The sequence below is a fragment of the Eptesicus fuscus genome, chromosome 10, assembly GCF_027574615.1.
Source record: "Eptesicus fuscus isolate TK198812 chromosome 10, DD_ASM_mEF_20220401, whole genome shotgun sequence".
Classification (NCBI taxonomy): Eukaryota; Metazoa; Chordata; class Mammalia; order Chiroptera; family Vespertilionidae; genus Eptesicus; species Eptesicus fuscus.
This window is the reverse complement of record NC_072482.1, coordinates 8,602,574-8,622,871: the sequence shown is the minus strand read 5'-3', so window position 1 is coordinate 8,622,871 and position 20,298 is coordinate 8,602,574. Positions and strand designations below refer to the sequence as shown.

General features: G+C 43.3%; 1 protein-coding gene and 1 pseudogene across 2 annotated transcripts in view; one reads left to right on the top strand and one right to left on the bottom strand.

The window, feature by feature from the left end:
- BTBD9 (BTB domain containing 9) overlaps positions 1-20,298 on the top strand; it is a 482,681-nt gene that overhangs the window by 118,977 nt on the left and 343,406 nt on the right. The gene's annotated exons all lie outside the window — the stretch shown is intronic.
- Positions 18,868-19,677, bottom strand: LOC103295545 (60S ribosomal protein L6-like; annotated as a pseudogene).

The window sequence follows — 20,298 nt, the reverse complement described above, 5'->3', positions numbered from 1 at the left end:
CTTATGCTAGACAATATCTTCCATTGTCTAGAATACTTTTTACGTTTTGCTCTTGACCTTCTAGAGAGGCTATATGTCCCATCCCCAACTAATATTAGGGACTGAGGTCTGAGGTCTATCCAGCTTTTTCTTCTCTAACACTCAGAATGTCAGCCTGATTTCAGGTGAAATTGCAGAGGTACCTGCTTCCTCCAAATCAATTCAATATTGAGTTAAAATTTCAGTCCCCTCTTCACTATCTTGGAATTAATTTGACTTTTGATTGACAGACCATGGTATGATGATACTGTTGGATTTTTGCCCCTTCCTCATCGCACTTTGTGTCTGGTGGCTTTTTCTAATCTAGTGATCAGAGTCTAGGACCTTGGCTGTATTTACTAGTGAGCAAGGTTGGTGAATATACAGTAAGTAATCACACAGCCATAGTCTTTCTGTCTTTCATTTCCTTATCTTTGTGATTGGGCTGCTCTTGCCCTCCAATTCTCCCTCTTGAGGGATTCCTGCTTCCATGAGGTATTCTGCCATCATTTTTCCTTCTGGATGGCTTTTACACTTCCTCTTTCCATATAGTCAGTGTAGTAAGTAAGAACACTTCATGTAACCCAGGCATTCATCTTATGATCATCTCATTCTCTCTTGTTTTCTCAGTACATGAGTTGAAAGTGTGCTGAACACAGACTACTTCATTTTCTGTACTCTTGGTTTGTCTGAAAATGGGAAAATCCCAAGATATAGAATTGGATTTAAGGAAAGATACAGGCCCTTGATTGCATATTCATCTTAAGCCAAATGTTTTAGTCCAGCATTACTGGATTCCTGCTTTGTGGTATTTGGATGCTAAATTAACTGATGATAGAGTGATACTTTGATTTACATTCAGTGCTTGATATCTTTTATTTTTTTAAAATATAAATATATATGGAGAGTATGGTAAATGGAAGAACAGGAATTCCTGTCTTCAGTCACAATACTATCAAAACTCCTAATAATTTCTATATTTTGGATGTTTCTAAAATCTTAACTTTCTCCTTCCTACTCCCTACTCTAAATCCTGCCTTCAACATCTCCAGCCTGGATCTTGCTGTTCTCTTTGTCCTTTGCTAATACATTTTCCACACTGCTATCAGGGTTATTTTCCTGACATGCAAACTGATCATGTTATTCCCCTGCATAAAACCTTTTAGTGGTTCCTTCTTGTCTAAACCATGAAACCCAAGATCCTTAGCACAAGACAGTGTAGGATAACAGTTAAGTTTGCCTGACTTTATTATATTTGACTTTCATTTATTAACTGAGTGACTTTGGCCAACTCATTTACCCTTTCTGTCCTCAGTTTGCACTCCTGTAAAATGGGGATAACAATAGTGCCTTCTTTGTAGGAGAACGATGGCTGTGATGGTTAAATTGTTCAAAAAGAGTAAAGGAATTAAAACAATGCTTGTCACATAGTAAATGCTTAGTAAGTGTTAGACCTCTGCTTACTTTTGTAGTCTTAATTTCTGCTTAAACCTTAAGCCAATCAAACCAAACTGCTTATTGATTCCAAATGCATACGATACTAGTTTATTATTGTGTGTCTTTAAACATGATATACCTGATGCTTGAGCATTACCTCCCCTATGAAAACTCTGAACAACCTGAGTACTGTAGTCATTTAAGATTCAACCAAGTACAGATTGCTCAAAATGCCTGTTTTAAAGGAGATTATGTTCTAACTAGAGGCCCGGTGCACGAAATTCATGCACTTGGGGGGAGGGAGTCCCTCAGCCCAGCCTGTGCCCTCTTGCAGTCCGGGAGCCCTCGGGGGATGTCCGACTGATGGCTTAGGCCCGCTCCTGGCGGGGAGCGAGCCTAAGCCATCAGTCGGACATCCTTAGCACTGCTGCGGAGGCGGGAGAGGCTCCCGCCACCGTCGCTGTGCTCGCCAGCTGTGAGCCCGGCTTCTGGCTGAGTGGTGCTCCCCCTGTGGGAGCGCACTGATCACCAAGGGGCAGCCCTTGCGTTAAGCGTCTATCCCCTGGTGGTCAATGCATGTCATAGCAACTGGTCAACCAATTGACTGTCTGCCCTCTGGTGGTCAGTGCACATCATAGCTAGCGGTTGAGTGGCCTTAGCATATCATTAGCATATTTCGCTTTGATTGGTTGAGAAGCCTACTGGACAACCGGACACTTAGCATATTAGGCTTTTATTATATAGGACTAGAGGCCTGGTGCATGAAATTCATGCACTTGGAGGGGAGGGAGGTCCTTCAGCTTGGCCTGTGCCCTCTCTTGTCTGGAAGCCCTCGGGGGATGTCCAACTGAAGGCATAGGCCCATTCCCCACAGGGAGAGGCTCCTGCCACTGCCACTGCACTTGCCAGCCATGAGCCCAGCTTCTGGCTGAGCAGCGCTCCCCCTCTGGGTGTGCACTGACCACCAAGCTTCTGCGTTGAACATCTGCCCCCTGGTGGTCAGTGTGCGTCATAGTGACCAGTTCCACCGTTTGGTCGATTTGCATATTAGCCTTTTATTATATAGGATGGGCAGACACAGACAATAAACAAGAGATAAGTAAAGCAGGGAAGAGGGACTAGGATATATATGGGGTGGTGTTTGCAATTTCAAATCGGCAGGACCTCATCATAAAGATGACATCTGAGCAATGGCCTACAGAAGATTAAGGAACAAGCCAGTTTGGTCAAAGAGTGTTCCAGGCTGAAGGAATAGCAGCTGGCTCTGATGTGGGAACATGCCTGGTGTATTCTACACATGGTAAGGAGGGTCTCTGGAGAGGAAGGGAAAGGACTATAAGACTGACAGTGTCAAAGAGGAAATGGGGCCAGATTGTGTGGGGCTTGGTTGAGTGAGATGGGAAGTGAGTTGAGGGTGGTGAGCAGAGGAATTGTGGGATCTGTACCAACTAATTGCTGGGTGGTGGATGGGCTGTAGGGGGACAAGGATAGCAGAATAATTTAGACAAAAGATGGTAGTGGCTTAGAAGCAGCGAAGATAGGGGGAAATGCTTTAGATACTGTTATATTTGAAAGTAGAGCTAGTGGCATTGGCCAATAGATTTGATATAGGCTAAGAAAGGAATCAAGGATGATACCACAGGTTTTTTGTTGTTGTTGTTGTTTTTTGTTGTTGTTGTTTTGCCTGCACAAGTGAAAGGATGGAACTGTAACTCTCTGAGATAAGGAGGATAGTAGAGTAGGTTTTAGGGTAGCTCAGTTTGAATGTTTTAGGTTTGAGATGCATTTTAGATGTCCAACTGGAAATGTTGAAAATGCAATTGAACATATATCTAAAGACCAAGGGAGAAGTCTGGCTGCATATATAAATGTAGGAGTTATCAGCATAGATGCTTCTTAAATCTGTGAGACTGAATGAGATCACCAGTTATAAGAGGTTGATGACAGCCCTCGCCAGGTAGCTCAGTTGGTTAGAGCATCATCCTGATACACCAAGGTTGTGGGTTCCATCTCCGGTCAGGGCACATACAAGAATCAGCCAGTGAATGCATCAAGAAGTGGACCAACAAATCAATGTTTCTGTTTCTCTCCCCCCTTTTCTAAAATCAATAAATTAAAAAAAAAAAAAAGAGGTTGAAGACAGGAGATGGATCCAGCATATAAGACCCAGAGGAGCTGCCAGTGAAGTGGAATGGAGTGGCCAGTTGTGTTGTGCTGCTGAGAGATCATGGTAGATGAGGACTGGTGATTGATGATTGGATCCTGAATGCCCTCATAAAGTAGTTTTAGATGAGGTGGATGAAAGCCTAATTGGAATAGTTGAGAAAAGAAAAGATCTGGACAGCATATATAGTCAACATTTTTGAGAAGCTTAACTGTGAAAGAAAGAAGTAGGGCAGTAGTTCCTACTTTCTGGAGGCTTAGCTACACAGTCACGTCTAGTATTAGCTATCTGGGAAAAGTTACTTTTGCAGAAACCTAGTTATTAACATTAACCTTTTCCCCCCTCCTGACAGCTGTCGTTTTGGGTTGCTTTTCTCATTGACAATGCCTAAGTTAGGACCTGCTGGAATTGTGCCTTTTTTTCTGATTTTCAAATAGGATGCAAAAGTGCTGAAAAATGCTGAGCCAGCCTTCATTTGGGGGCAAAGATACTGTCCTCCAAAGCAGGTTAACAGGAGTGTCAGTTTGGAGACATAGCATTTCCCAAGACTTAGGGCAATGCCATGTGCACAAAGAAGAATAGCTAATATTTATCGAGTGCTTCCTCTGTGCCAGCACAGTCTGGGTGTTTTACATCATTATCCATTTAACCATACTAGCTACTTGGGGTGATAGAGCTTCATAAAGAAAGTCTTACAGGTTAAATAGCTAGGATTTGTGACCACCCTCTTAGCATTGAGTTTTATCTTACCAACTTTGGGAGCTCATTGAAATGTCCAGGGAAGTTTTATGAATAACTATGGAGTGCCAGGCACATTTATGGAACTGGGCATGGAGGCATTTAAAGGAGTTACATTGTGGATTACTTTTAAAAAATATTATGAACTTAAAAAGAGAACTCTTTTTATTTTTTTTAACCCAGAGGCTCGATTTTTGGAAAAACACCACAATCCAATGAAAATTATCCAAAAGATCTTGAATACATAGACTTTAGAGGTCCCTTTTAACCACAGGTTCTCTTGTCCCTTTCTGCAGTTATAGATTTTTCCTGGTGCCTTTCCTATAACACTGACCTGGCCATATGCACTTCCTCATAGATTTATTGCCCATCTTTTTACCCTGCTCTCTTTAGAGAAATATATGTCAAACTTTTATCCCTTTCATCAGCTTACAATAATTTCAAGGTAGATTGTGCTCCTGTACTAAACATGTTGACAGTGACCCTTACCAGTATTTGAATTATAGTGTGGTTTTCAGCTAAACATCTTAGTATACGGTGCCTTTTTTTTTTTTTTTAAATGTATGAACAGCTCTTCTTTACTCATTTACATATCTCTAGGGAATGATAAGTGCTGAATTGGGCAAAAAAGAAATTTTGCTTTGAAATTGCTCAATTTTTTTTGTATGTGCCATCTAGGAATATACTATTTAAAAATTTTGAACTTTGTAGGCACATTTTCATTTTAAAAGAAGAGGGAAAATGACTTTTACAAATGTGTTGGCAAAACCCAAAAAGAAAGCTCTAAAGAAAGGACTGTAGCCTGACAAGAGAACAGGAAGAAATGATTACTGATGATTTCAATTTCCAGTAAATTACAAAGCATACGTAATAGGCTTAGAAGAGAGACGATTCCTGTGGCATACTTCATGCTGCCTTCACAGATAAATGTGTAAATGAAAGGGAAATGAATTGTTTCAACTTGCTAAACCTATACCATTTTGGTGGGGTGAAAATGAGTGAAATTGAAATAATTCTATTACTTCTTACTGAAAATAAAACATATAATGTTTTTGATGTTTTTCTAGAGAATAGTGTACTTATAGATATGTTACAAAGAAGCATAATAACGAACCAGAGGTAACTAAGTATCAAAAATAATAGTATAATAATGATTTATATAATTTACACTAAAATATGTGGCTATGAGTGACTTTTTTAAAACTTCCTAGAACTTAGCAAATTTTTCACAATGGGAAAGAAACTTCATTCATGTAACAAAAGTTTACTGAAAGCCTACAGTGTGTCATGTTATGTTACTAATAAAACAAAGTCCCTACCAACAAGGAGTTTATAGTCAATGGGAGGAGACAGATAATAAACAATCCTATCTAATAAAGAGGTAATATGCAAATTGACCATCACTCCAACACACAAGATGGCTGCCCCCACGTGGTTAAATATGGCCGCCACAAGATGGCCAGCTGGGGAGGGCAGTTGTGGGCGATCAGGCCAGCAGAAGAGGGCAGTTGGGAGGGACCAGACCTGAAAGGTAGGGTAGTTTGGGGGGACCCAGGCCTGCAGGGGATGGCAGTTGGGGGGAACCTGGCCTGCAGGGGAGGGCAGTTGGAGGCAACCAGGCCAGCAGGGGAGGGCAGTTGGGGGGGGGGACCAGGCCTGCAGGAGAGGGCAGTTGAGGGGGGGGGACCAGGCTTGCAGGGGAGGGCAGTTGGGGGTTACCAGGCTGGAAGGGGAGGGAAGTTAGGGGCGACCGGCTGGCAAGGTAGGGCAGTTAGGGGCGACCAGGCCAGTAGGGGAGGGCAGTTAGGGGTGACCAGGCTGGCAGGGGAGGGCAATTAGGGGCAATCGGGCCCGCAGGAGAGCAGTTAGGCATCGATCAGGCTGGCAGGGGAGCGGTTAGTGGGTGATCAGGTTGGCAGGCAGAAGCAGTTAGGGGCAATCAGGCAGGCAGGCAGGCAAGTGTTTGGGAGCCAGCAGTCCTGGTTTGTGAGAGGGCAGTCGGACATCCCTCAAGGGGTCCCAAATTGGAGAGGGTGCAGGCTGGGCTGAGGGACACACCCCCCTCCCCCTGTGCACGAATTTTGTGCACTGGGCCTCTAGTCACATAGATAATTGTATGATTTCACTTAAATGACATCATAAGGGCAGTGAAGGAAAAGACATCCTCCCTGAGGAAATCGTGTTTAAGCTGAGACCTGAGAATGATAAGGAGGTACCAGTTAGATTGAATCCCCCCTCCCCATACACACAAACATACTCACTCACACACATTCACCACATGCCCCGTGTACCTTTCCGCTATCTTTTTTTAAATCTTCATCTCCTGCTAATACAGTATATCATTTACTAACTTACCTTGTTTATTGTCTTTCTTTCCCTGCTAGGTTATAAATTCCTTGAGGGCAGGGTTTTTTGGCTCTTTGATCCTAGCACCTTGAAAAATTATAATATATACTAGTATTTGTTGAATGACTGAGTGTGTTATATGGCATCCCAAGCTGCAAAAGAGGCTAGCTTCTAGTGGAGTAGAAATGAGAAAGGGATTGGGAATGGGTGTTGCCTGAGCCCATTTAAAGTTGCAAGAACTATTATGGTAATACATTATTCATTTGAAAGATATTTACTAAGTGCTAAGCAGTGTAATTACAATGGCAAATAAGGCATTTGTGGTTCCAGCTGTAGTAGAGTTTACATTCTAGAAGGGTTATATGTATAATAGGTAAGTAAATAAGCAAGATAATGTTAAATAGCAATGAATTCTATGAAGAAAATAAGACAAGGTGAATGAAAATGAAAGTAGGTTGGGTGGAGGTGGGGTAGCACTGCCTTATATTCTATGGGCAGAGAAGACTTTTTTTTTATGGATGACGAGGAGCCAGCCATGTATATATATGATAAGAGCCTTCCAAACTTGGGGGCAATTAAGAGAAAGAAGGATAGTAGATGAAGCATGGTAAGTGAGGGGAGTGGCAGGAGATGGAATTGGACACATTAGATCATTCAGGGCCTTTTAGGCCATGGTAAGAGTTTAGATTTTTTATTTTAATTCAATGGTAAGTCATTAGAAAGTTTGATCAGAGAAGTGAAATGACTGATTCACATTTTAAATGGGAACTTGTACTGGAATAAGTTCATATACTCATTTGCTTTCAATGGTCATGTATGTAAAAATATATAACAAAATATTGAAACTGCATTGATAAATGGCAACTTTCCTTTGGCCTAAGTGTTGGGAGACAATGGAGAGGTGGCTGGCAAGTAAATCAGAGGGCATAGGTCCTGCGTTAAGAGGTATAGCCTCTCCTGAGTCCCAACAACTTTAAGCCAAATGGAATTATATGCCTAGTATTGCCAGGTCTTTTAATTTTCCAAGAGAAGCCAGGGATCTAGTTTGTTTTATTAAATTTTTCAATTTATATGATTAAACTAGAGGCCCGGTGCATGAAAATTCATGCACTGGAGGGGGGAGTGCCTCAGCTCGTCCTGCCCCCTCTCACAGTCCAGGAGCCCTCAGGGGCGGGAGGCGACCCAGCGATCAGGGGAAGGCGATGCCCCCATCACACCTCTGCTGCTGCCACTGCCGGCAGCACAAGGCTCGGCTGGCCCTGGTTACCTGAGCCTTGGGCAGCCAACATCTGAGGCTTGTCTGTTACTTGGGCCGGTCCTGGGCAGCTGTGCAGCTGCCATCCAAGGGTTGCCTGCATCTCGGGCATTGGCTGGGCAGCTGCCATCCGAGGCTTGCCTGCTCCTTGGGCCAGCCCTGGGAGGCTGGATAGCTGACATCCGAGGCTTGCCTGTGCCTCGGGCCTGCCCTGGGAGGCTGGGGCGCTAAGGGCAGGTTCAGCCGCACTGTGTGCCTGCAGTCCCCCGGCTGGGCTGAAAGGACTGGGGGACTTCGGCGGGGCTGAGGGGACTGGATGCCACCATCTTGTGGCTATGGGTGCCACCATCTTTGTGATGGTGTGACAGTCAATCTGCATATTCCCTTTTTATTAGATAGGGTGTGAGCAACTAATCCAAGTAGTTCATGAAAATACTGTGGGCCAAATGGACCAGCCTTGCAAGTACAAAGGGGTCCCATAAATGACACTTAATAATCTCTAGCTTAGGGTGATGACACTTAATAATCTTTAGCTTAGGGTGATGGCATTGGAAATGCAGAAAAGCAGTTGGGATTGAGATATGTTTTGAAGGTAATAATGACAAGCGTTATGATAGCATGGATATGGAAGATGCAGGAGACGGAATGAAAGGAAGGCCTAGTCATTGACACTGGATTTCTGGCATGAACAACTGTGTAAACAGTGGTCCATTTACTGAGAGAGAAATCTGGGGAAAGGCATATGGGTGCACTAAGACCAAGTATATAGTATTGAGGCTTTTAGGTTTGAGATGCTTGTGAGTCATCCAATTGGAGATTTCCAGAGAGCGTTGGCTGTAAAGGACTGGTGCGTAGAAAATGAGTCTTGATTAGAGATACAAATTGGGAGTTACTGACATATAGTTGAGTTGAAGCTTTGGGAGTAGATGAGCTCAACTAAGGTGAAGGGTTGAGAGAGTAGAGGAGAGGGTATGTGTCCAACCTGAGAATCTTAACTGTAGTCTTTTAATAACCATCTCTGCTCTCCCTTTCTATATACCTCTCTATATACTAGTATATTTATGGATTAAACATGTCGGTAAATTTATATGTTCTTTTATCGTTTTAGTAAGATCCTAAGAACCTCAGGAATTCTAAATTCTAAGGAGTTACTCATATATAACTAAAAGAAATGGCTGATTTTATACTAAACATGCTAGAAACAGAGGAAGAAAGAAGGGCTTTGACTAATTCGGAATAAAGATTACAAGGTGCAGGTCAATCCCAGAATGAAAATTTTATAGTTACTTTTATGTCCATGTTCCACTTATAAAACTCCCTCCTGTTTAAATTTTTCCTTCCTTAATGTCTTTCCTCCTATCTTCCTCAAACATTTGAACACCTACTATATGCAAGGTATTGTATAAGCACAGGTAACATAAGAGTGAAAAGAAAAACACCCATGAAACTTGCTATCTATATTCAGTAACAATATCTGTTCAAACATTATATTATTCTGACATCCATTTTGTGATTTTTTTAATGCTTTTTATAGGGAAGGTGTATGTGGGAGGCCTATAAATGAAAAATCAGAATTAATATGAATAATATGCATTTCACTTTAGGGGTTTTTCACCTGAGACTACCAGAAATATTGCCATTAAGTTTCTATTTATCATTTCACCTTTGATCAACAATACGACAGCTGTTGTGTTTTCTTGACTTTCTGTCCTTTAGATCAAGCTGTGCATGTATGTGAAAGAAAAGGACCCTGCTCAGTATAGACCACGTGAGGTGATGCTGTGTGCAGAGTATGGCACTGTAGCATTTGGCCTCATAGAACACAGCAGGACATACATCACAGCTCTGCTTTGGAGTTAAATTCAGAATAGTGAATTTTTAAAAAATTTATACTTAAACCTTTATGTGTCTTAACACTGACTTCCGGCACTGCCAAAGCTGTCCTGCTAGTCAGCCCAAGCCTTTGGTGTCCAGAGAAAGAATTATTTTCTTGAGATAGACTTTTTACTTTATAAGTCTTTATAAAGTTGGCCCTTTGGGTTGACCTCAGGTATAAGACATACTACTTTTGTTTAGTGCTTAAAAAAGAACAGAAAGTAAATCTGAACAGAGCCTGGCTTTTCTTTTTGTTAGAAGTTTATATCTGCTTTTATATCATAAAAGCACCAGGAGGCATCTTAAAATGGACATGATTTTATAAATCTTAAATAAAAAATAAATGCTTTATAGGTTTGGGATTTGCAAGTGTATAACATGCTGTAAGTCAGTGAATCTGTTGTAATACAATAAATTTTATTGTAATATAAACCAGTTATCAACAATATGGCTCGTGGATTACTAGGCTAATCCATAAAATGAGCCCCACTGTGGAACATAGTAATTTATTATGACTCCACTATGCTCTTATTACTTAGTACTTATTAAATGCCAAAAATTTCTTAGGCCCTAAACAAAAATCAGAAGATGGGACTGAAAGTTGTTTTACACACTGACATGGGAGGAAAGAAAGTTCTACTTTTCTGTGTGCCTCCTGTTTTTGTGCCTGTGCCCCTACTGTACCATTAATTCCTAAACTATTGCAGCCCCATTTTCACATTTGGAGTACATGTAGCAGTGCTCATGATCATGTGTCCTGCTCATTAATAAAGAACCTTAACTATAAGAGGAAAACACACAACATTAGCATCCCTGCCATCATTCTTTGAGATACCTTTAAGACTGGTTGTCCAGCCACCAAGGGGCTTCTAGAAATATTTATTTCCCTGAGCTTGTGAATTCAAATATAGCACAGAACTTTTCTCTGCTTGCATCTCTGCGAGTCTAAGTCTATATTTAGCTTAATACAGAATCTTGTTTTAAAATATTTTATTTTTTAAATACCTGTCATCAAGTCTCATTTATCTCTTATAATTAGTCTGTTTTCCATTTTTTTCTGTGGTGAATTTTTATACCCACGTTGAATTGGTTCAACTGCCAATTATGCTCCCACCATTTGGCTTGAACCCAGGGAATGCAAGTAATTTTTCGTATTATCCTGAGAAAAAGTAAAATAAATGTCTTTGAAAAAATTAATAGATATTTCAAAGCCAACTAAAATTGATTTGCAGATTGTTTTTGATTATCTGTGCTTCTGCCTTCAGTTAGCATACATAATCAAAAGTTGGCAATGACACAGTATCATTCTTGAATAGAATAGTGGTCATCTGGTTATAAATACTTTAAGACCAGCCATCTGTCTAAAGGAATTCAGGCGCCAGAGTCTGATTCTTTACTTAACTTCTACCCATCTTGGAAATTAGTGTTAACCCTGAGTTCATTTGTTTAGAGCAGTGGTTCTCAACCTTTCTAATGCCGCGACCCTTTAATACAGTTCCTCATGTTGTGGTGACCCCCAACCATAAAATTATTTTCGTTGCTACTTCATAACTGTAATTTTGCTACTGTTAATGAATCGTAATGTAAATATCTGTGTTTTCCGATAGTCTTAGGTGACCCTGCTAGCAGTTCTCAACCTCTGTGTCGCAACCCACAGGTTGAGAACCGCTGCTTGTAGAGCCTAAGATCATCGTAAATATCTGTGTTTTCCGATGGTCTTAGGCAACCCTGCTAGCAGTTCTCAACCTGTGGATAGCGACCCACAGGTTGAGAACCGCTGCTGTAGAGCCTAAGACCATCAGAAAACACAGATATTTACATTATGATTCATAACAGTAGCAAAATTACAGTTATGAAGTAGCAATGAAAATAATTTTATGGTTGGGGGTCACCACAACATGAGAAACTGTATTAAAGGGTCGCGGCATTAGAAAGGTTGAGAATCACTGGTTTAGAGGAATAAATACATTTAAATAAGGCTGAAAATAAATCTACACTAATAAAAGAGACACATGCAAATTGACCATCACTTTGCGATGCCCACCAGCCAATCAGGAGTGAGTATGCAAATTAACCCAACAAAGATGGTGGTGGCCCCAGCCCCCAGCCACTCCGGGCCTCTGGGAAGCACGCATGTAGGCGCGAAGTGGCTGGGCGGGGTGGGACGCCTGCTATGAGGGGGCGGGCAGGGGGCGGAGGGAGCTACAGGAGCGGTGCTCTGGCTGGAGCAAAGACTGAAGGCTCTGGCCAGAGCGAAGGCCTGGGTCCCGGGTGCCGGAGAAAAACCGGTGCTGGCAGCCAGGGGAAGGAAGGCCTATGTTCAACGGGCCTCTAGTAGATACATAAATAAATGAGGCTGATGTTATTAATATTTGGTTGAGCTAATATATAAACATTAGTTGTTGACATTAATTGCTGATATTAGTTAAATGTGGTACAAGTGATTAAGATTTGTTAAATAAAAGACTATAGACTTGGATGAAAAAACTGATGAAGATAATTTTAGATACCAAATTACTCCTGCTTATATATAAGAAATGTTAAAAGAATGTTATGTAGATAACACCTGTCACTCCTTAAATGTACCTGGATTTCAGAATTAAAATCACAATGAATACTTTTATTTCTCCCACTCCTCCTACTCTCATTTCCTTTTTATTGCTAGTGTTGACAGTGCATGTGCTCCTCAGAAACCCCTTAATTTCCCCAAAGTAATTTGTAATTTTCTCATCTCTTGGGCTTAAGATTATGGACTCAACCAGTTGCTTTTTTATCTTAAGAAACTAATGAATTCCTAGGCATCAAGTATGTAGGAATAGATTCATTCTGGGTGACTTTTTCTTCTAAATTGGTGCCTCAGTACCATGAACTTGCAGAGTGGTTGTAGGTTCTAATATGCAGTTCTGATGTTTAATTTTATCCATGTTTGCATCAGTAAGGCCCAATGCCTTTGAGAAAAATAGAAGGTATTTTTCTCCCACTTAAGAGTCTAGTGCTGATAGGCAGGCTCTCCCTCACCATCTCATGGGGCTTAGGTTGGCAAGGTGGTTCTGCCATCCTTTAGACATGACTTCCATGATTCCTCTGGTGGACTCCATGGTAACAGAGAAGTGTATGCCTAATGTATAAAGATCAAGGCTTGGAAATGTTATTCATCACCTTCACTCAAAATCTGTTGATTAGAACTTAGCTACTGGTCACACATACTGGCAAGGGAGGCTGGGAAATATAGTCTCAGTTGAGTAGCCATTTGCCAGCTAAAGTTGGCTGAAGGGAGGAGAAAAATTTTGGAGGTCTGCCATTTCATCTTATATCTGATGTTTTCTTTGTTCATATAGAGAAATGAAAACAAAAGATATATGCTTGTTCTTGTGTTAAAATGGAAGATTAACCTGATACATTATATTTTCAGAATTAGCAGAAATTGATAGACTTGTAGTTTTCCCCATCATTTGGTATCTTTAAGTACAGAGGGAAAATCAGAATAGGGAGCAGTCTGTGGATGGGATTATCACATTTTTCAGACATGCTTGTAAGATCGAAAGGCCAATGGGAAATGCCTGACAGGCAGTTGGAATGGAGGACTGGAATTCAGGAGAGAAGTCAGGGCTGGAGTTAGAAGTATGGCAATTATCTCCTTAGAGCTAATATTTGAACTATGGAAGAATCAAGATCTTTGAGAGAGAATAAAAAGAGTTAGGCCTATTTTTTGAGGAGCATCTGGTTGAAGGCAGTGTAACAAAGCAGCCAGAGAAATGAGAGAAAACCAAGATGGTGTTAACCACTTATATTAAAGAAGTGCATAGTGAGTATTAGAGACCACAGAAGAAACAGAATGAGGTCTAAACTAATTATTGGACCTGGCATTATGGAGTCCATGAGTAATCTTGGTAAGTGAAGTTCCAGTAGCCTATAATAAACCAAATTTGAGGGGTTTTATTTGAGAAGTTTGGGTGAAGAAGAAGGTTCTAGTAGGTTCAAATGAAATTTTTTTTCAAAATAATGATAGATGTGTACATTTTTAGACACACAGGAGGATTTGGAGAAGGAGGTGGAACAAACTGGCAAGAAGCTAGTTGTGAAGTATAAGGTAGAACCCATGGGTTTAGCTTCAGAGAGGAGGAGGCCCATACCCTAGGGCAGTGGTATCTTCTGCCTGGGACAGTCCTGGACTTTCAGCAGGTATTTGGAAACAAAAGTATGAATGAAAGGATGAAGGTAGACTAGGTATAAAACATATCCTACCTAATAAAAGGGAAGTATGCAAATAACCATCACTCCGCTACGCCCACGATTGGGCCGACGGCAGGCTGGGGGCGGGACTTGAGATGGCCAATTAGGCTGACAGGATGAGCGGGGGGCGGGGACTCACGAGTCCCCGCCCCCTGTTCCTCCGTTCCTCCCGTAGGCCCCAACGGCCAGCACTGCAGGAGGACCGATGGCCGTTGGAAGGCGCAGGTGGTGGAAGGTGGCCGAGTTCGTGGCTGCCAGCACCAGTTTTCCGCCAGCAGCAGTTTTTCTCTGGCCACCCGCGCATCGGAGCGCCTCCCGATCAGAGTTTCTCTCGGGGTGGCCGATCGCGCTGGCGGGAGGCGCTCTGATCAGCGGGTGGCCAGAGGAAAACTGCTGCTGGCGGAAAACTGGTGCCGGCAGCCAGGTGAAGGAAGGTCTATTGCACGAAACTTCGTGCAACGGGCTTCTAGTTTATAAATAGGAAGTGAAAAAGAATCTATATTATAAAAGGCCTGTGGCCATCATACCCTAACGTGGAATGACCAAACAAACGGTCCCTAGGAGGTGCATGGAGCACCTCTTGTGGGCTGGGACTCAAGGCTCGCATGGCAAGGCGGGGCTCACACGGAACTGCCAGGGCTCGCTCAGGGCTGGCGGGGCTCACGGGCTGGCGGGGCTTGCGTGGGGCTGGCAGGGCCCGCGGCTCGTGCAGGGCGGGTCTGGGGTCCTGCCAGCACAGCAGGTCTGGGTCTTGTGCAGTTTCACGCGCTGGGACTCTACTCCTACCTAATAAAAAAGTAATATGCAAATTGACTGCACCTTCGCTACGCCCAAGCCACGCCCACCAGCCAAAGCCACGCCCACCAGCCAATCAGGGCGAGTATGCAAATTACCCAACAAAGATGGCGGTTGATTTGCATATGCTGAGGGAGGGAGGAGTGAAGACTGAAGACAACTTAGAAGGAAGAGGGAGGAAAAGCGGAAAGCAAGGTGGCTGCCAGAGGGAAAGCCCAGGCAGGGAGGGACGGGGCAAGGCGGGGCGGGGCGGAGCGCGGTGGGGTGGGGTGGGGCGGGCAGCAGTGGCGCGGGGTGCAGGCATGGTGGCTGCAACGGCGGCGGCAGCGGCAGCGCACTCGGCCGCAGCGGCCGCTTGCAGGATTCTTCCTGCAAATGGGCTACTAGTAAGTTAATAATACTCAATGAGTTAAATTCTGTTATTAAATTTGGAAACAAGATCATCAGACAAGCTGTTCATGAAGGTGATCATGATTATTCTAGGTGTTTTACATGTATTATCTCATTTATTTCCCAAACTTGTAAGTACTATTTCTCCACTTAATACATGGACAGATTAAGGCAAGAAAGATTAACTAATCTGCTCCAAACCATACATTTTGTTTTGCTGTCAAAAATAAGGGCATAGTGGGGATTTGAACTGAAATAGTCTGGCTTCATGGATCATGATCTTAACCATTGGGCTATCACTTCCCAAGCCTTGGGGAATGTACGGAAGAGTTCAAACATTCATGAATATTTAGAACATTTATAGTAGGAATGGTGCTCAGGAAGCAAGTCATAGCTTATATATATATACTAGAGGCCCGGTACATGAATTCATATACCAGTGGGGCTCCTCGGCCTGGCCTGTGGAATCTGGCCAAAACTGGCTCTCTGAGATCCCCCAAGGGGTCCCAGATTGCAAGAGGGCACAGGCCAGGCCGAGGCACCCCACCGGTGCATGATTGGGGCTGGGGAGGAACACAGGAGGTTGGCCAGCTGGGGAGGGACTGCAGGAGGGCTCCAGGGTGTGTCTGGCCCATCTTGCTCAGTCCTGTTCGGCCGGACCCCAGAAGCAAGCTAACCTACCGGTTGGAGTGTCTGCCCCCTGGTGGTCAGTGCACGTCATAGCGAGCAGTTGAGCAGCCTTAGCATATCATAAGCATACTAGGAGCCCGTTGCAGGAAGATTCCTGCAAGTGGCCGCCGTGGCCTCTTGCGCTGCCCGCCCCGCCCCACCTGCCGCTGCCCGCCCCGCCCGCGCTTTCCCTCTGGCAGCTGCCTTGCTTTCCGCTTTCCCTCCCTCTTCCTTCTATGCTGTCTTCAGTCTTCACTCCTCCCTCCCTCAGTGTATGCAAATTAACCACCATCTTTGTTGGGTTAATTTGCATACTCGCTCTGATTGGCTGTGGGTGTAGCAAAGGTACAGTCAATTAGCATTTTTCTCTTTTATTAGTGTAGATTATGCTTTGATTGGTTGAACAAACGACCGGAAACTTAGCATTTAGGCTTTTATTATATAGGAATTTTATATATTTTTTTAATTGGTTTTAGAGAGGAAGGGAGAGGGAGAGAGAGCTAGAAACATAAATGATGAGAGATAATCATTGATTGGCTGTCTCCTGCACGCCTCCCACTGGGGATCAAACCCATAACCTTGGCATGTGCCCTGACTGGGAATCGAACCATGACCTCCTGGTTCATAGGTTGATGTTCAACCACTGAGCCATGCTGGCCAGGCCATAAGATATATTATTTAAAAATCTTTAATAGTAGTGAGTTTTTAAAGAAATGACTTATTTTTCTTGGTTATTCTAAAAGTAATCCTATCTAATAAAAGAGTAATATACAAATTGACCATCACTCCAACACAGAAGATGGCTGCCCCCATGTGGACACAAGATGGCCGCCACAAGATGCCTGCAGGGGATTGCAGTTGTGGGTGATCAGGCCATCAGGGGAGGACAGTTAGGGGTGACCAGGCTGGCAGAGGTGGGCCATTGGGAGAGACCAGGCCTGCAAGGGAGGGCAGTTGGGGGTGATCAAGCCTGCAGGGGATGGCAGTTAGGGGTGACCGGGCTGGCAGAGGTGGGCAGTTGGGGGAGACCAGGCCTGCAAGGGAGGGCAGTTGGGGGTGATCAAGCCTGCAGGGGAGGGCAGTTGGGAGGGAACAGGCCTGCAAGGGAGGGCAGTTGGGGGTGACTGGGCTTGCAGGGGAGGGCAGTTGGGGGCAACCAGGCCTGCAGGGGAGGGCAGTTGGGGGCGACCAGGCCTGCAGGGGAGGGCAGTTAGGGGTAATCGGGCTGGCAGGGGAGCAGTTAGGCATCGATCAGGCTGGCAGGGGAGTGGTTAGGGGGTGATCAGGCTGGCAGGCAGAAGTGCTTAGGGGCAATCACGCCGGCAGGCAAGCGAGCGGTTGGAAGCCAGCAGTCCTGGATTGTTAGAGGGATCCCAGATTGGAGAGGGTGCAGGCTGGGCTGAGGGACACACACCTCGCCCCGCTGTGCATGAATTTCGTGCACCGGGCCTCTAGTATATACACATTGAAAAAAACTTAAAAAATAAAGTATACATTTGAACATAATAATTCTGAATCCAGAGATAACCAGTGTTAACAATTTTGTATATTTTCATATAAATAACTATATAAACTGTGTGGTTTATATGTATATAAACTATAAATAGTTTTGTGGGATTTTCATATAAAATTTCATTACGAGTATTATTTTATGTCATCAAATATACCATAAATTTCGCCATTTTTCTTTTGTTTGATCAGGTTATTTTTGTATTTTGTTTTTTATAAATAGTGCTCCAGTGGCCATCTTTCTTTGTCTATAATTCTTATTATTACCTTGGCTAGTGTATTAGTCCGGACTTCTTGGTTTGTTAAGTGATAAGGAACCCACCTTGAACTAACTTAGGTGAAAACAAATTTTTTGACTTAGGTAACTGCTGAAATGGCAGGCGTGCAGCTGGGTCTCAAGGGGCACTGAAGTCAGGGACAACTCAAATATCTCAAAACCCCCTCCACTCCATATTTCTTGGCTCTTTCTACATTGTTTGTTTTCTGAAACAGTTTCCTCCACACCCTGGGAAACATGACCACAGATAACTCCTGAACTGTAGCTCACAGCATTGCCAGCAGAGTGGGACTTCACCTTGTTTTTCTTTTTAATATATTTTTTATTTCAGAGAGGAAGGGAGAGGGAGAGAGAGATAGAAACATCGATGATGAGAGAGAATCATTGATTGGCTGCCTCCTGCATGCCCCCCACTGGGGATCGAGACCGCAACCTGGGCATATGCCCTGACCAGGAATCGAACCCGTGACCTCTTGGTTCCTGGGTCGACGCTCAGCCTGGCTGGGCATTCACCTTGTTTTTCCCAAAAAAAAATTATTTTGGAAATTATCCAAACAAAAAGTTTTACCATGTATGGATGTTACCATACTTGCTTTATCACATATTCATATGTCTATCAATCTTCCTATTTATCAGTGCATCTGTTAAAAATCCATTTCAAAGTAAATTGCAGACATTAGTACACACACCCCTAAGTACTTCAGCATGCATATCATTAACTTAGAGTTCACTGTTTGTTTAAATTTTTCTCATAATGTAAAATTGACATCCAAGAAAATGCATAAATTTTGTTTTCATTCACTGACTTCTGACAAATCCACACACCTGTAACCCAAATGCTATGACACTCACTTTTTAAAAAAATCTTAAGATTTAAAAAATCCCAGGAAGTTGTTCTGACTAGTCCACTTTGGGTCTGGCACTCATCCCTGAGCTCAGAGTGAAAGCAGCAGTATTTCCCACTTGTAAGAGGATGCTGGACAGACAGAACTATTCACATCTGCAGGAGAGAGCTTTCTGGAAGTCAAATTACACTAATTGAATTTAGACAGCATACCTTTATGCTGTTCTAAAGGCATGTTTATTAGTTTCATCTTATTTAGAAATCTGCCTCTAATGTCCCACAGTAATGATTTCTTTACTCTCTGTACCTATGCTTCATCACTTTTTCTTGAATTGATATAGCACATGTTTTGTGTCTTTTTCAAAAAGAAAAATTGTGTCGAAGATCTCACCCTCCTGGTGTCTGGGCTTGCGCAGCTTCTTCTTGAAGTAAGCATCAGTGAGATTTTTGGGGATTTTCACACCACTGATATCAATTTTGGTGGAAGTGACGATGACAAATTTCTGGTGTGTTCTACGCAGAGGAACTCGATTGAGGGACAGAGGTCCAGTCACAAGTAGCAAGCCACTGCTCAGCTGCTTCAGGAAAACCACCCTCTTGCCTCTGTGGCGCCCAATGAGGATGATCATTGGTCCCAGGAGGGATGCTGGCCCACAATTTCCTCACATGCTGAAGGGTTTCTTGCTATGGCTCAGCAGCTTTCGAGGTACATCTTCAGGAGGATAATATCTACGCATTTTGCCGAGTTTAACCACTCAGGTACCACCATTCTTGTCGCCATCAACTGGTTTTGTCACAGTAGCAAGAACTTTCTCCTTTTTCTTTTCAATCCTGGATTTAGCTACCGAATACTTCCTCTTGTACATGGCCTTTAGCGAACACATAGCCGACCAGGAATATCTGCCAGTTCCTCGTAAGAGGACGGGGTTTCAGCTGCAGTGGGGCTTCCCCTTCTTAGGCGCCTTAACCTTGCCGCCAGCACCAGCCTTCTTGGCTTCAGGTTTCTTCTCCTTAGTATCAGGCTTCTTCTTCTTAGTATCCAGCTTCTCAGTTTTCTTTTCACCCGCCATCCTCTTCGAGCCCCACTGCAAACCCAAGCAAGACAAATAAAGCACCTGGGAGGCATCTCAGTTGGCCCCAGACATGTCTGACCCTTGCAGGTGTCAACCCTCCTGGTTCGGATAGCGAAGGATTGGGGTTCTGAAATCCTTGCCATCATTTCTTTGTCAACTTTGTCCTCAGGCTTTATCCTTTCATGGTCTTAGATGGCTGTTACATCAAGGCATCACAGCCCGATGCAGTAATATCTCTTCTGTTCCTCAAAAGAGCTAAGAAACCTTTCCCAGAGGCCCCTTAACCGACCTCCGTATGTCATTGACTAGAACTAATGGATATTAACGAGCCCAAATCAGTTACTGGTGAAGATAATGGAACCATGTGCTTTCTGATCAAGAGTTACCTCTTCACATTGGAGAGGAGTGGACAAAAGTGATGCTATCAGGACTTTGCTAGTAGGAAAGAAAAAATGTTGTATAGGCAATGGGTAGCATCTTTTACACAGAATTGTTCCCTAATGAAAATGCCTGATCTTGTTTGTCCTCTGAAGTTGGTAGTGTGGGGCACATTGAAGAAATTCTGTATTTGACTCGTTGCTGCCTGACTGCTTTCTCAGTTGGTGACAATTGATATTGTATCGGCCCTGGCCTTTTAAGTTTTAGGTACTTAATATTTTTCTACTTCTCCCTAGG